This window comes from Carettochelys insculpta, chromosome 8, assembly GCF_033958435.1.
Source record: "Carettochelys insculpta isolate YL-2023 chromosome 8, ASM3395843v1, whole genome shotgun sequence".
NCBI classification, from domain to species: Eukaryota; Metazoa; Chordata; order Testudines; family Carettochelyidae; genus Carettochelys; species Carettochelys insculpta.
The window spans coordinates 6,159,339-6,171,767 of record NC_134144.1 but is presented as its reverse complement, the minus strand read 5'-3'; the positions used below and the strand labels follow the sequence as shown (position 1 = coordinate 6,171,767).

General features: G+C 39.8%; 1 protein-coding gene across 4 annotated transcripts in view; it reads left to right on the top strand.

Annotated features, from left to right (window-relative positions):
- SPAG16 (sperm associated antigen 16) overlaps positions 1–12,429 on the top strand; it is a 624,134-nt gene that overhangs the window by 471,209 nt on the left and 140,496 nt on the right. The window lies entirely within an intron of this gene.

The following is a 12,429-nucleotide window of genomic DNA, read 5'->3' as shown; positions in this document are numbered from 1 at the left end:
GCCACAAGGGGACACGATAGCAGCTTTCAAGTATCTAAAAGGGTGTTACAAGGAGGAGAGAGAAAAATTATTCTTCTTGGCCCCTGGTGGTAGGACAAGAAGCAATTGGCTTAGACAGCAGCAAGGGAAGTTTAGGTTGGACATTAGAAAAAATTTCCTGACATGGTGGTTAAGAACTGGAATAAATTGCCTATGGAAGTTGTAGAGTCTCCATCATTGAAGATATTTAAGAACAGGTTAGATAAATATCCAACAGGAATTATATAGATGGGGCTTGGTCCTGCTGTGATAGCAGGAAACTAGACTTGATGACCTCTAGAGGTCACTTCCAGTTCTAGTATTCTATGATTCTATGCTTAGTTATTACTATTGCTTATGACTGACAGAACAAATATTTATTTCTGGTGAAAATTTCTGGTGAAAGTAAAAACATTTTTAATTTTGTTGAAAGTGTTCTTTTTCTTTTTTATCGAATTGATCACCTGGAAGTCAACCAAAAAAGTTTTATTTGGTTTCTTAATGAAATGCAATAAATAAAAGATAGAAAAAATGCAACACTTGAAAAATTGGTGGACAAATTTCAACCACTTGTATTTTATATTGTCTGAAAGTATTACATATAGTTACATATAGTGCTGCTTATTTCTTTTTCTGATTTATTAGAGCTAAGCATTAGGATAGATAATTTCTTATTTAAAGTGAGCATTTGATATGTTGCCACTATCACTGAATTTATGGAATAGTATATTATGTACATTTCAGTAACTAAAATAAGGTGCAGTGATAATGTTATTACACTGAGTACAAAAGTAATCAACAATGACTGCCCACTTATTTTTAAGTGTGCGATCCTTTACTTTAATAGTATGCATAAACTGAATTGTAGCAGAACTCTTAAAGAGTTCTATTGTAATACCCTATGAGCTCACAATGATCACTGCTGTCAGAGGGAATGCCTAATGAGGTAATATTGTCACCTAACTTTAGCTTAGGCATGATATCTTTCAAAATATTCTGAAAAGCAAGTAATAGAAATTAGCATTCACCTCCTTGTCTCGTTGCACAACTCCTGGAATATAAAAGCGCTGCTCTGATGGATAAAAAGAAAAACAAAATTGATCATCTTAAGTCCCTCTACCAAAAAAGAAAAAAAGGCATCAGCAGCTCTTTCTGCTGTACTGTTTCAATTGTAATGTCAACGATGGCTAGCAGTAGCTCTGCAGGGAGTGCAATGATCTTCAGTTTTTTATGTAAATGTATGCAAAGGAGCTCTGCAAGCCTAGCACGCGCTGTTCCCAAACACCTCAAGGAACTTCTTAATATTTGATGTGGCAAAGGGAAGAGAGATTCCCTCTGTTTCACACAGCAAGAGGGAAGCCTGCAGAGCGCATGTAAACAAAGAAAGAGAACACTGATCTGTCATTATTTGAAAGTCGGTAGTTCTAGAAAATTTGCTGAAACAAAAGCTCTTCCTTTTTCTTTGATTATTATTTACAGTGATCCCTTCAACAACAGGTTACAAAAAAGGGCTCTTTATTAGCTCCAACCCACACTTGCATTATAAAATAACTAAGCGAAAATACCATTGTGGCATTTTCATCGTTCGTCTATCACGGCATCGTATTGAGTCCTAAACATGAATGAAGTAAAGCCGGTAGCAAGAAATACTGCTTTGAATACTATGCAGTTTTTCTTGTGGCCCTTTCCTTTGCATGGTATAGTACACCATTGAAGCACCGAAGCCATTATTGTGCACCAACAACTTCGTTGGACTGGTCACATGGATCAGTGCCTCCCAAAACAGATTCCATTCTCAGAGTTGAAGAAAGGATGGAGGAGTGTTGGGGGACAGAGAAAGCAATATAAGGATGTGATGAAGGCACACGTGGAAAAGTGCAGCATCAGTGTTGACGCTTGGGAGAACCTGATCAGCCATCAACAGACTCACAAATAGGAAGGTGACATGAAGATATCCTACTTTTTGAGTGACCACCAAGAATAGAACACTTCTTACTTTTCTTAGGAGCATGATGCCCTTTTAACCACGTCAACCTTTCATCCTGGTGGGCACAATGTTTACTAATGCCCCCATGCATTCTTCTCACTATTGATCGCTATGTACAGCCATTTCACTTTGATACCTGCTGTAAGCAGATTGCGTGTCTATCCTGCTCTAATCCTCTTTGTGGGTCTGGCTTTATTGTCTATCCAAAGAAGAGTCATGAAGCTGAAACCTCAGTCTAAACTGCTCACCAACCTGTCTGTTTCTTGGGTTTTCCTGGTACTCTCCTCTGGCCAATTCCTCAGTTCCTTCTTCTCCTCAGACACTCCAGCCCCCACCCCCTTCTTGTTAGATTGAAAGTAACAAGATCCACCTCCCAGCTTGCCCCAGCAATGATTATTTGGCATCTTGAAAGAGTCTTGTAGGATCTGAATTTCAATGGAGATACCCTGGATTTTTATGAATAGCCCTCCAAACAAGCCCACTGTTGGGTGTAGGTGTTTTCATATTCCAGTTACAGGAATATTTGAGAACAGAAGAGTGCATTGTTGTATTATGCTTCTAATAAGGTTGTAATGATGCAGTTAATTTATCCGTGGTCTTTATGGACTTCAGCTACCAGGAGTTTGAAGGGAAATCAACTGTCAAAATAACAGAAGTAAGAACAAGAATGATTTCCACTAGCCATAAGCAGAACATATCAGCCAGTTCACTGGCAGGAGATCCCTTTTGAGCTGGGGATAAAGGTGCTGATAAAATCAATAAGTGGGATCTTGGGGTAGATTTTAGCATAGTTTTGTGTCTTGAACATCACTGTGATTGTTAATAGTACTGGCAAAGTGATGGGCACTCGCTTGAGCATTTGTCAAACACTGACAAGGAGTGTGATGCTGCAGGGAGCATAAAACAAAGATCATTACTATCCAAAAGAGCATCCACAGTGAAAGTCAATGAACCTGTGAACCATGTTCTAAGTAACCACATTAGCTATAATGCAAATAATCTGGTGAGAGTCTTGCACTGGGCCCTATCAGTTGCCAAACTTTAATTCAGAGACAGCCAAGTAGACCCAAAAGACCCAAAGTGAGGGTTGTCTGCTGACAGACTTCTGCTGGCCATCCTGGAGAGTTCTTCTCTGGGCACTAATATAACAGTCTCACAGATGATTTTATCTATCATGGTGAGAGGAACATCTCCTGGATTATATATTCCCTCTCTGGGGTCTTGTCAGGCCATGTCTGCGGCAACACCGGGCTTTTTTTGGAAAGACCCGTGGCGTATCTGCGTGCAAAATGTGCTCTGTTTTGACAACAAAACCCAGCACATCTGCCAGCACCATTGTACCTCTCCCCATTCAAGTATAACACCTCTCATGACAGTGTTCTGCTGGCAAAACAGACATGTAGGTGCTCTGGAGCCCTTTTGTCAACAGATAGGGCTTCTGGTTCACTGGGCAGCCCTGTTTGCTAAGCATCCAGTAAGCTGTTCTGTTGAAAGAGGTCTGGGCAGTCTGGCTGCTCTCTCTTGATAGAGCAGATCACTCTTTTCATCTCCTTTTGTGTGTAGATTCGATTTGTCAACAGAGGTCCTGGCAGGAAATCTCTTCCAACTGTGACATCTGTTGACAGAGGCTTCCCAAGTAGATGTGCCCTCTGTAGTTGCCTTAGTTAGTCCATTGAGATCTTTAAAAGAGTGTCACAAACATTCCAAGAGATGGCGGTGATATCCGTATTGCTGGAGTCCTAGGCTTTTGAAACATATTGTTGCCTTATAAGACAAATGGTACCACCTTAACAGAGTCATGATTAAGAAGTGGAACTGTGAAAGGGAAAAGCAAAAAGTGGATAGAAGAAAAATTGAAGTAAGTGGCTGTAAATAACCTCCAATCTCCATTGTTGACTAAAATAATATATTAAAAATAGAATCGCTCCTTTTTTGAAGGTAATCAATATAGCTCAGAATCCTTGCTGAGTCATTCCAAGAAAAATTATTTCCATGGCAAGAAAGAGGATTTCATTATGATACCTGAAAAGTGGTCTGAGATCGATTAGCCATAATTCTAATAGTGGATTACAGATACATTTTTCTCTTCGTACATATTATACTTCACAAATTTAATTATAAATTAAAAGCTCTCTTCCAGGCTTCTGCAGCAGATCTTTTGGCCTCAGACCACCTCTGGTTACTGCTGTGCTGGAAACTGGATTTCACACCACACAGAGAAAGTACCACTGTTATCTCCCTGCAACATCTGTTATTTATTTTTGGTATAATAATAGCTACAGTTGCTAACAATTATCAAGGCTCCACTGTGCTAGGTGTACAAATCACATGGTAAGAGACATTGCCTGCTCTAAAATGCTTCCAATATAGACAGTTTTGGCAAGGCATTTGAGAAAGAAAGATGTATCCCTATTTTGTAGATAGAAAACTGAGGTATTCCAGAGAATCTGTGACTTGCAAAAAAGTCACACTGGAAGTCTGTGTTAGAATTTAACAGGGGTATATTCATGGACAACCCCACTTTTGGACCTTCTGCATCCCAGTCAAGATGCCTATCTTTCCTCTGTTACATAACAGAAGCTCATCACTTCAAGTGGCAGAGTACGTCTGTGGCCACGTAGGATGGGGAGTTGGGTCTGCTCCCTCCTGCAGATGTGACCATTAAATTATTCAGACATTGTGGTGACCAGGCTGTCAGTTGTTTATTCCATAAACACATTCTCATTTTGGGAGTCAGTCAGACACTATGTAATAGAAGATGGGGTAGGGAATGGGAGACACCTGAAAAACACTTCATCCTCATAAACAAGGCTTAAGGTTTGACCCTGTTCCCATTGTAGTCAGTGGGGCTGTGTCTACACTACTAAATACTTCAGCGTTGAAGAAAAGTGTCTATGCAAAAAATGCGCCTCCTTTACTTCGAAGTAGGATCCCCCTACTTTGAAGTTAAATGTCCACACACAATTAGCCCCTACTTCAAAGCAAGGGGCCAGGAAATGATGCAGGCATGGGGTCTCATGGCTGACAAGCCCTTACAGGCTCACAGCCAGCCGACCCCTTAAAGGGCCCCTCCCAACACCTGCACGTGCTCAAGGGTGCCAGGCTGCAGACAGCAGTAGAGTATGTGCGGGGGAGAAGAGCCAAGCAACCTGCTCACTCCCACATTCCCTGAGGATGAGATCCTTTCCACCCTGGCCAGCCTGCTGTCCATGCTGGTCACCCTGCTCTTTCAATAGCACAGCCAGGTCGCCCCCATGGGACCCAGCCTACAGGCCCTGGCCACGGCACTGCTGCCCCTCCCCCGGGTCCCCCCAATCCAGTGCCAGTGGGCCTTTGTCACCACCAGCAAGTGGTGGGACTGGCTGGTGCTGGAGGACTGAGACAATGAGCAGTGGCTGAGGAACTTCAGAATGACCCGCCAGACATTCGAAGACCTCTGCCACTGGCTCGACCCAGTCCTCCAGCACTGGGCACACAGAACTAAGTGTGTTATGTAGATGCAGCCTGGGAGTCTTTAATGATATAATCATAATAATCCGTTAATAATAAAACTTTTTCTTGCACATAAATTTTATTTTGAAAACGCAGGACCAAATTTAGACCTGATTCAAAAGTATGTAACACCATTGATCCTTAATGTGTTTCATTTGCCATCCTCAGGTCTGAATTCAATGCAAATGTGAAATAGTCTTACAAGATAAAAAATAGAATGAAAAATGCATTAGATATTCTTTAATATAGTATCCTTTCAAAAGATCTGCAGAATGTCACAAAGCAATTAGTAAGTCTCTTTCAGAGTTAAGACTGTAACGTGAAAGCTCCCCAAAGGAGTTTATTATATTCAGAATGAGATAAAGACTTTTGATTGTTGTAGACACTGTTGATCTAATGTGCATGTATTAAAAATCTATTACTAATGGAAAGCCACAAGTGTTCGTATTTTGTGTCATTAATAGGATATAACAGCATACAAGATGTTTTTACACCAGGTAACCGGTAACATTAGTACCGCTGGGACTAAGATTTTTCACAAATGTACTGCAGCAATAATTTTAAAAGGAAAAGCATAATTAATTCACACTTAAATGAACTTAGATCAATCAATTAGTATCTGCAAATGGCTGGTAAGATTGGTACACTCGATCTTGTTAATAGAATTATCAATGATTTGTGTTCTGGTATTCCATATAAGCCTGTTGTGTTTTAGTTGTACGTGTACAAAGACCTACCTCAAAGACTTTAGTCTGACTGGGTGACATGGTTTATTCCCATTTGACAAATGGCAAACTCATGTGCTGGGAGATGTAATGACTTGCAGATGTCACACACAGAATCTAAGGGAACACCAAGACTTCCACCCTGATCTCCTAAGTTCATGTCTCATGCCTCAAAATTGACCCTTAATCACATGACCATCCTCCTTGTTTATTGACCATAAAACACATACCTAATAGAGATGTTATGAAATATGAGAAGCAAGTTTCCAACATCAGTTTTGTGGTCATCCAGGTGATAATGGATCAGTTTGACCTGATGAAATAACAAAGTTGACGCTTTTTAGTTGAAGCACAAAATAAAGCCTGACAATGACAATGGAGCATAATTTTTGCCTTGATGTACTGGAGCTCCAACGTTTCTCCTTACATCACATTTCATGGCCCATTGCATTGTCATTCCGGCATGTTGCTGAGTTAAAAATATCAGAAAACCATTTTTTTTAATGTGGCAAGAAAAGAAAACAGCAAGGCAAAGGGCTCATCTATGAATAGCTAAAATAATAACAATAATAGGGATGAAGATCCAGACAGCTCACAGGAGAATTAAACCAGATTCCTTTCTAAAGCATTTGAAAGAGACTCATTGCCAGAGGCAGAATGTGTTAGTTTAACATGCCATGCCGGTCACTTACTTTCTCATTCTTAAAGTAGAATGAAGCTTCAAAAACTATCCTTTAAACACAGCTCCATTCCTCTGCTAATATTTTATTCACTCTCAGTGAAAACTTACTGTCACATAACTTCAGGGTCTAACTCATTTGATTTAGGAAAGGGATAAATAGAGATTACCCTATGCTAATGAGTAAGCAGAAAGAAATAGTGAGTTCATTACAGCTTTGTGGGTATCAATACTGACTTATACATTAATAATTGCTCTCATTCAGGGTATTCCAAGGATGGAAAAAACATCTTGATACGCATTTTTAATAAGAATTCTATATTTTTGTTATCTTTTTCTGAATGTGAAATGTAAATGAATGATGTTGTACATAGTTTTGTTGTAAATTACTATTATATTTTATAATGGTATCGTATGTTTGTGCTGAATTCCATGAAAATTGTGCCAAGAACTTTTGACACAGTAGAAATTATTTGGTCCTGATTCTTCGATTGTTCCTTGCATAGTGTCTAGCACTGTGGGATTCTGCTCCATGCCCAAGGCTCCTAGCTGCTACTGCAATGCAAAAAACAAATTATAACAAGAGTGATGATCCTTTTAGATAACACACGAAGCTATGCGTTTTGATATGGCCACAAATTACTTCCTGGATGAGGGCTTAAGAGACAAGTGATACAGGTCATCTTCTAGATGTACTTGTATTAAGTGCAAGCCAAGGACTTGATTATGAGTTACTCCATTCTTCCATTGTGCTGGACAGTGCTACTAAACTGGCCAACAGAAGAAGTAAACTTCCACAGGTATAGGATAAATTATTTCCCCCAGAGCTCTGGGCCCCTTTGAAGTGCAGTGGCTGTGCTGTTCCACCACTGCGTATGTATTTGAGGGGGCGGGGAGGAGCAACACATTTGTCATGGTTGTGATGAGGGCTGACTGCCCTAGGCCCCACTCCTTTCACCCTTGGCCCTGGCCATTCAGGAATGCTGAGCTGGGCCCCATCTCACCTTGCCCTGGGGCCCACAGTGGCTGTGGGCCTTGCTATCCGGAGAACAACAGTTACATTTTGTGATTACTTCAGAGATTTCAAATTTTTTTTTAAACTTTTCATTAGAAAGTTTTCAAGTACAAGTCTATGCCTCATTCTGAGAACATGCTTTCTTCCCAGATCATGCCAAATCTTCTTGAATCTGAGTCTCCCATCTCCCAGGCCAGTACCCCAACCATCCAAATATTAACAGTCTTCACCCAAGACCTGAAAATATTCCAAGCTGGAATTTCATGGAATCTGATAAGTCTTTGCAAAATGTTTCCCCTTTGACAAAACAGCAAGTTTTGTTAGATGCTCCAACCTTTTATCTCACTTGGTACTTTAGAAAATCTAGTCTATGGTGATTGGAATAATTTTGCAAAACCTCATAATTGTAAAGTTGGCATGTTATCCCTCATCACTTCCTGAGAAATGGAGATGATGACTGACCATTGTTCATTTTCTGTTATTTTGCATCTAACATTTCTTTCTAATATACCGGAAATAAGTTTTGAAATATGACAACTCCGGCAATGAACCTAAACATTCCATTATAGTTATACCTTTATACAGGTTTGCAGGTCATTACCTTCTCCTTCAGAAGAAAATGCATGTCTTCAAGTCTAAATACCTCTATATGCTTGATAACCCCTTTCTTTTTTGGGTTCTTTTGCATGCATTACCTCCATAAAAGAAGTGAAAATTAAGGTTATAAAGTTTAGACACAGAAACTGACCCATTTCAATGTTCTAATCGGCAGCCTGAAATCCGGTAATTTTCTTTGAAGTTAATAAACTACCCTCTCTTCTCAAAGACTAATATACATCAATGGAAGCTACACCAATTTAGTTTGAATTACTGTAGATATATATCAGTGTAACTGATTTCAGAATATGGCTTCCCTTTATTCTAAAATTCCACAGGATCATAAAAAGCGTAGAAACAAGGGGCTGGAAGGGACAGTAAAAGGTCATGTAGTCCAGCCCCTTGAACTGAAGGAGGATGAAGCACACCTAGAAGATTATCCCCAACAGGTGTTAGTCTACCTGTCTCTAAAACCCTCCAGTGAGGGGGATTTCACAACTATTACAGCTATTTTTATCCCTTGGTGGCTGAGCTGTCCCTACCGACCTCCCATTTCAGGGTTTCTGGGCAAATAACATCCAAGGTCTTGCTGGACTAAAGATGTTACCAGACCAGAGAATGCTGGTTTTGGGAGGTTCAACCTGTACTCATATTATGATCCACTATGGGTTATAAGCATGTAAGCATGAATGGCCACCCCTCACTGCCAATTTCCAAAGGTGAACATGCCTCTTTGTTACATGCTCCCAGACACTTTTTAGCAATAAATACTGCCTCCTAGCCTGTTATTCTCCATAATGTAGTTGTGCATATGATTTTTCCTTCTTAGGTGAAGTACTTTCCTGTTGTCTTTATTGAACTTTATGTTGTTGATTTCAGAGCCAGTCTCTATTGTGTAAAAATTGTTTGGAGTTCCAGTCCTGTCTTCCAAAGTGTTAGAAATGCCTCCTATGTTGTTGTTACACTCTCCACCCCATCATCTCAGTCATTAATGATAATATAACCCCATTGGCCAAGCGTCCCCACTTTGACAGTGAACCATTGATAACTACTTTTTGAGCACAGTCTCTCAACCAGTTTTACACCTGCCTTGTAATAATTTAGTCTAGACCTGGGGGCGGGGAATTCATGAGCGGGGCACAGCACAATTGGCTGCTGGGTCTCAGTCTCATCCATCTCATTAAACATTGTGAACTATGCTGCTGTTTTAATGTACATGTATTCACATTTATATACTGATTTATAAAGTTTTTACATTCTGTGCACTTATTGTTTACATGTGCTGAAGGGTTATTTTTAATGACTATAACCAAAATTTCCATCTGTTTGGATTACATTAGACAGAATGGGAAAGACCGTGCTAATTGAGGGATGAAAAGTATGGCCCAGTGTAAAAAGCTTACTCACCCTTGATCTAGACCAGGTTTCTAATCTTTGCATATGAGGAACTCATGCAGGATTTCATGAAAAGCCCGACTAAAATCCAGATCTATTACCTCTCCTATTTTCCTCTCACTACACCAGTAGAACTATCACATAAGGTAATTAGGCTGATGTGGCAAGATTTATTTTTGGCAAGTCCATGAGGGCTGCTACTATGTAACGCGATTGTTCTCTAGGTGTTTTCTGTAGACTAGGGCTGCACCAATCTATTATATCATCTACCCATTTTCTCTGGGGTCTGCCTCTTCTGTTCAAACTGTCCATTATGCTGAATACCGGAGTCTTGATTTTTCATTCATTGTTCCTTCTTCAGATATGTCCAAACAGCTGTAACTTCTGTAGTATAACCTGCAGTAGGTTCTCTTTTGGCTGTATTTTCCTATATAATTCCTTGTTGGTCATCTTCTGCATCCATCGTATTCTCAGTATCTTTCTATAACACCTTCTCTCAAATGCCAATATCCTTCTCTTCAAATCCTGTGTTATCGCCCATGTCTCACAGCTGTACAACACACATTTTCAGGATGTTCAGCTTCATTCCTAAGCTAATTGCTTTGATTTTCCAGATCTTGTCCATTGCCTTCAAACTCACCCTTTCACTATTCTAGTCGCTATTTCCTTCTTACAGTCCAGATCATATGTTATGTTGCTTCCCAGATACGTGAACTTCTCTACATTCTCTAGTTCGATCCCATCTACCCTGATCTTCTTTCCTATTTCCCTATTTCCATGTACCTTGGTTTTTGTTTTATCCATGTTTGTAATCAGTCTGTACCACTTCTCATCCTTGTTCAACACCTGCACCATTCTTAATAGCTTCCCTTCATCTTCTTCAATGGTAACTATATCATCGACGAACCTCAAGTTGTTGATTCTGATCCCATGCACTGATATTCCTTCCTCCTTTTCCTTGATCTTGTCTATCACTCTCTCTAGGTGCATGATGAAGATACTTGGTGATATCGGATCTCCTTGTCTCCTACCTTTACTCATTCTAAACCAACTTCCCAACTCTCCACATGTTCTCACCACTGCATCCACATTGTCATTGATCTCCTTCAACAACTGTATTAGTCTGCTATCCACTCCGTACAACTCCAATGCTGCGCAAGTCACTTTCTGATCTATACTATCAAATGCCTCCTGAAAATAGACAAAGCAATTGTAGATTTTCTTGTTCTTTCATTGAGCTTTCTCTGCTATCAATCTTAGTGCCAATATCTGCTGTATGGTACTTCTATCTTTCCTGAATCCCTCTTGCTCATCAGCTAGATGTTCTTCTATCTGAGATCTCAGTCTCTCCGTCAGTATCATCGTCAGCACCTTGCCTAGATGGCTTGTTAGGGCAATCGTTCTGTAGTTCTTGCACTCCAATGCACTACCTTTCTTGTGTATTATCACTAGCATGGATCTTGTACATTCCTTAGGTACCATCCCTTATTTCCGTGGGCATGGATTATTTTTATAGCTGATTCATAACCCAAGAACTCTATAGACATGACCTTCCAGCTTGGTAAAGTTTTTATGTGGTTTGAAATTTATAATACGTGTACATTGTACTGGATAAAATAGCTGAACCCATGTGATGGTTTCCCACATTATTTCCCTCAAAAAGAAATATGGCCACAGCATTTGGTGATTTGTGTTCTGTTGGTTGATTCACAACCTTAACAAACCCCAGTAGGGATGTTTTTTATTTGTTGTTTATTTATTTATTTTGGTGATGCCTTCTATGACACAAGAAATTAATACCTGGCAGCAAGAGGGTTATAAAATATCCTGATTCGGGAGTTTACATTCTGATTCTCACACACACATGCACACAAAATGCCATGTGAGATCTTAAAAGGAAAGCCAGGCTTACAGTGGTCCATGATACATTAGTTAGTCTCTAAGACTGCGTGTTACTGGTCTATGATATCGTTTTGAAATTCATGAACAGATACTCTGAAGCTGTTATGTACGTGATTTGAAATACGTTCTTAGGTTCAGTGTCACAGTAGACATGGAGAAACAGGCTTCCTGTCAGAGAAAAGATGTTTGTTTACCTTTTTTCTTTCACATGTAAATTAAGAGCATGTACACTAGCACAAAGGATGCCCTTTACATAGGAAATTATCAGAGAGATGTACCCAACTAAAAGGAACACCCAGAAAAAACAGTGAATGGGGAAGTGGGTTATACTGTCTCTGAATACAGGTAGTTAACTTTGGAGACATAAGTAGACATCACAAAACACATTCCTTTGTACTGAAGTAGGAAATCAGTGAACAGTATATGTACAATCATGAAAACAGGATCTTTGGCTACCTTAACAGAAGAAGCTTCAAAAGGCTTTGGGTGAGAAAAGTTTCATTAGACAGGAGGTTAATCTAACAGTTGAATTTTGTCTCTAGAAAGCATGTTATGATTGTGCTCCACATGTAACCTTATTTTTCCAATGTCTTTACTCACTGTCTCTTGAATCATTGGC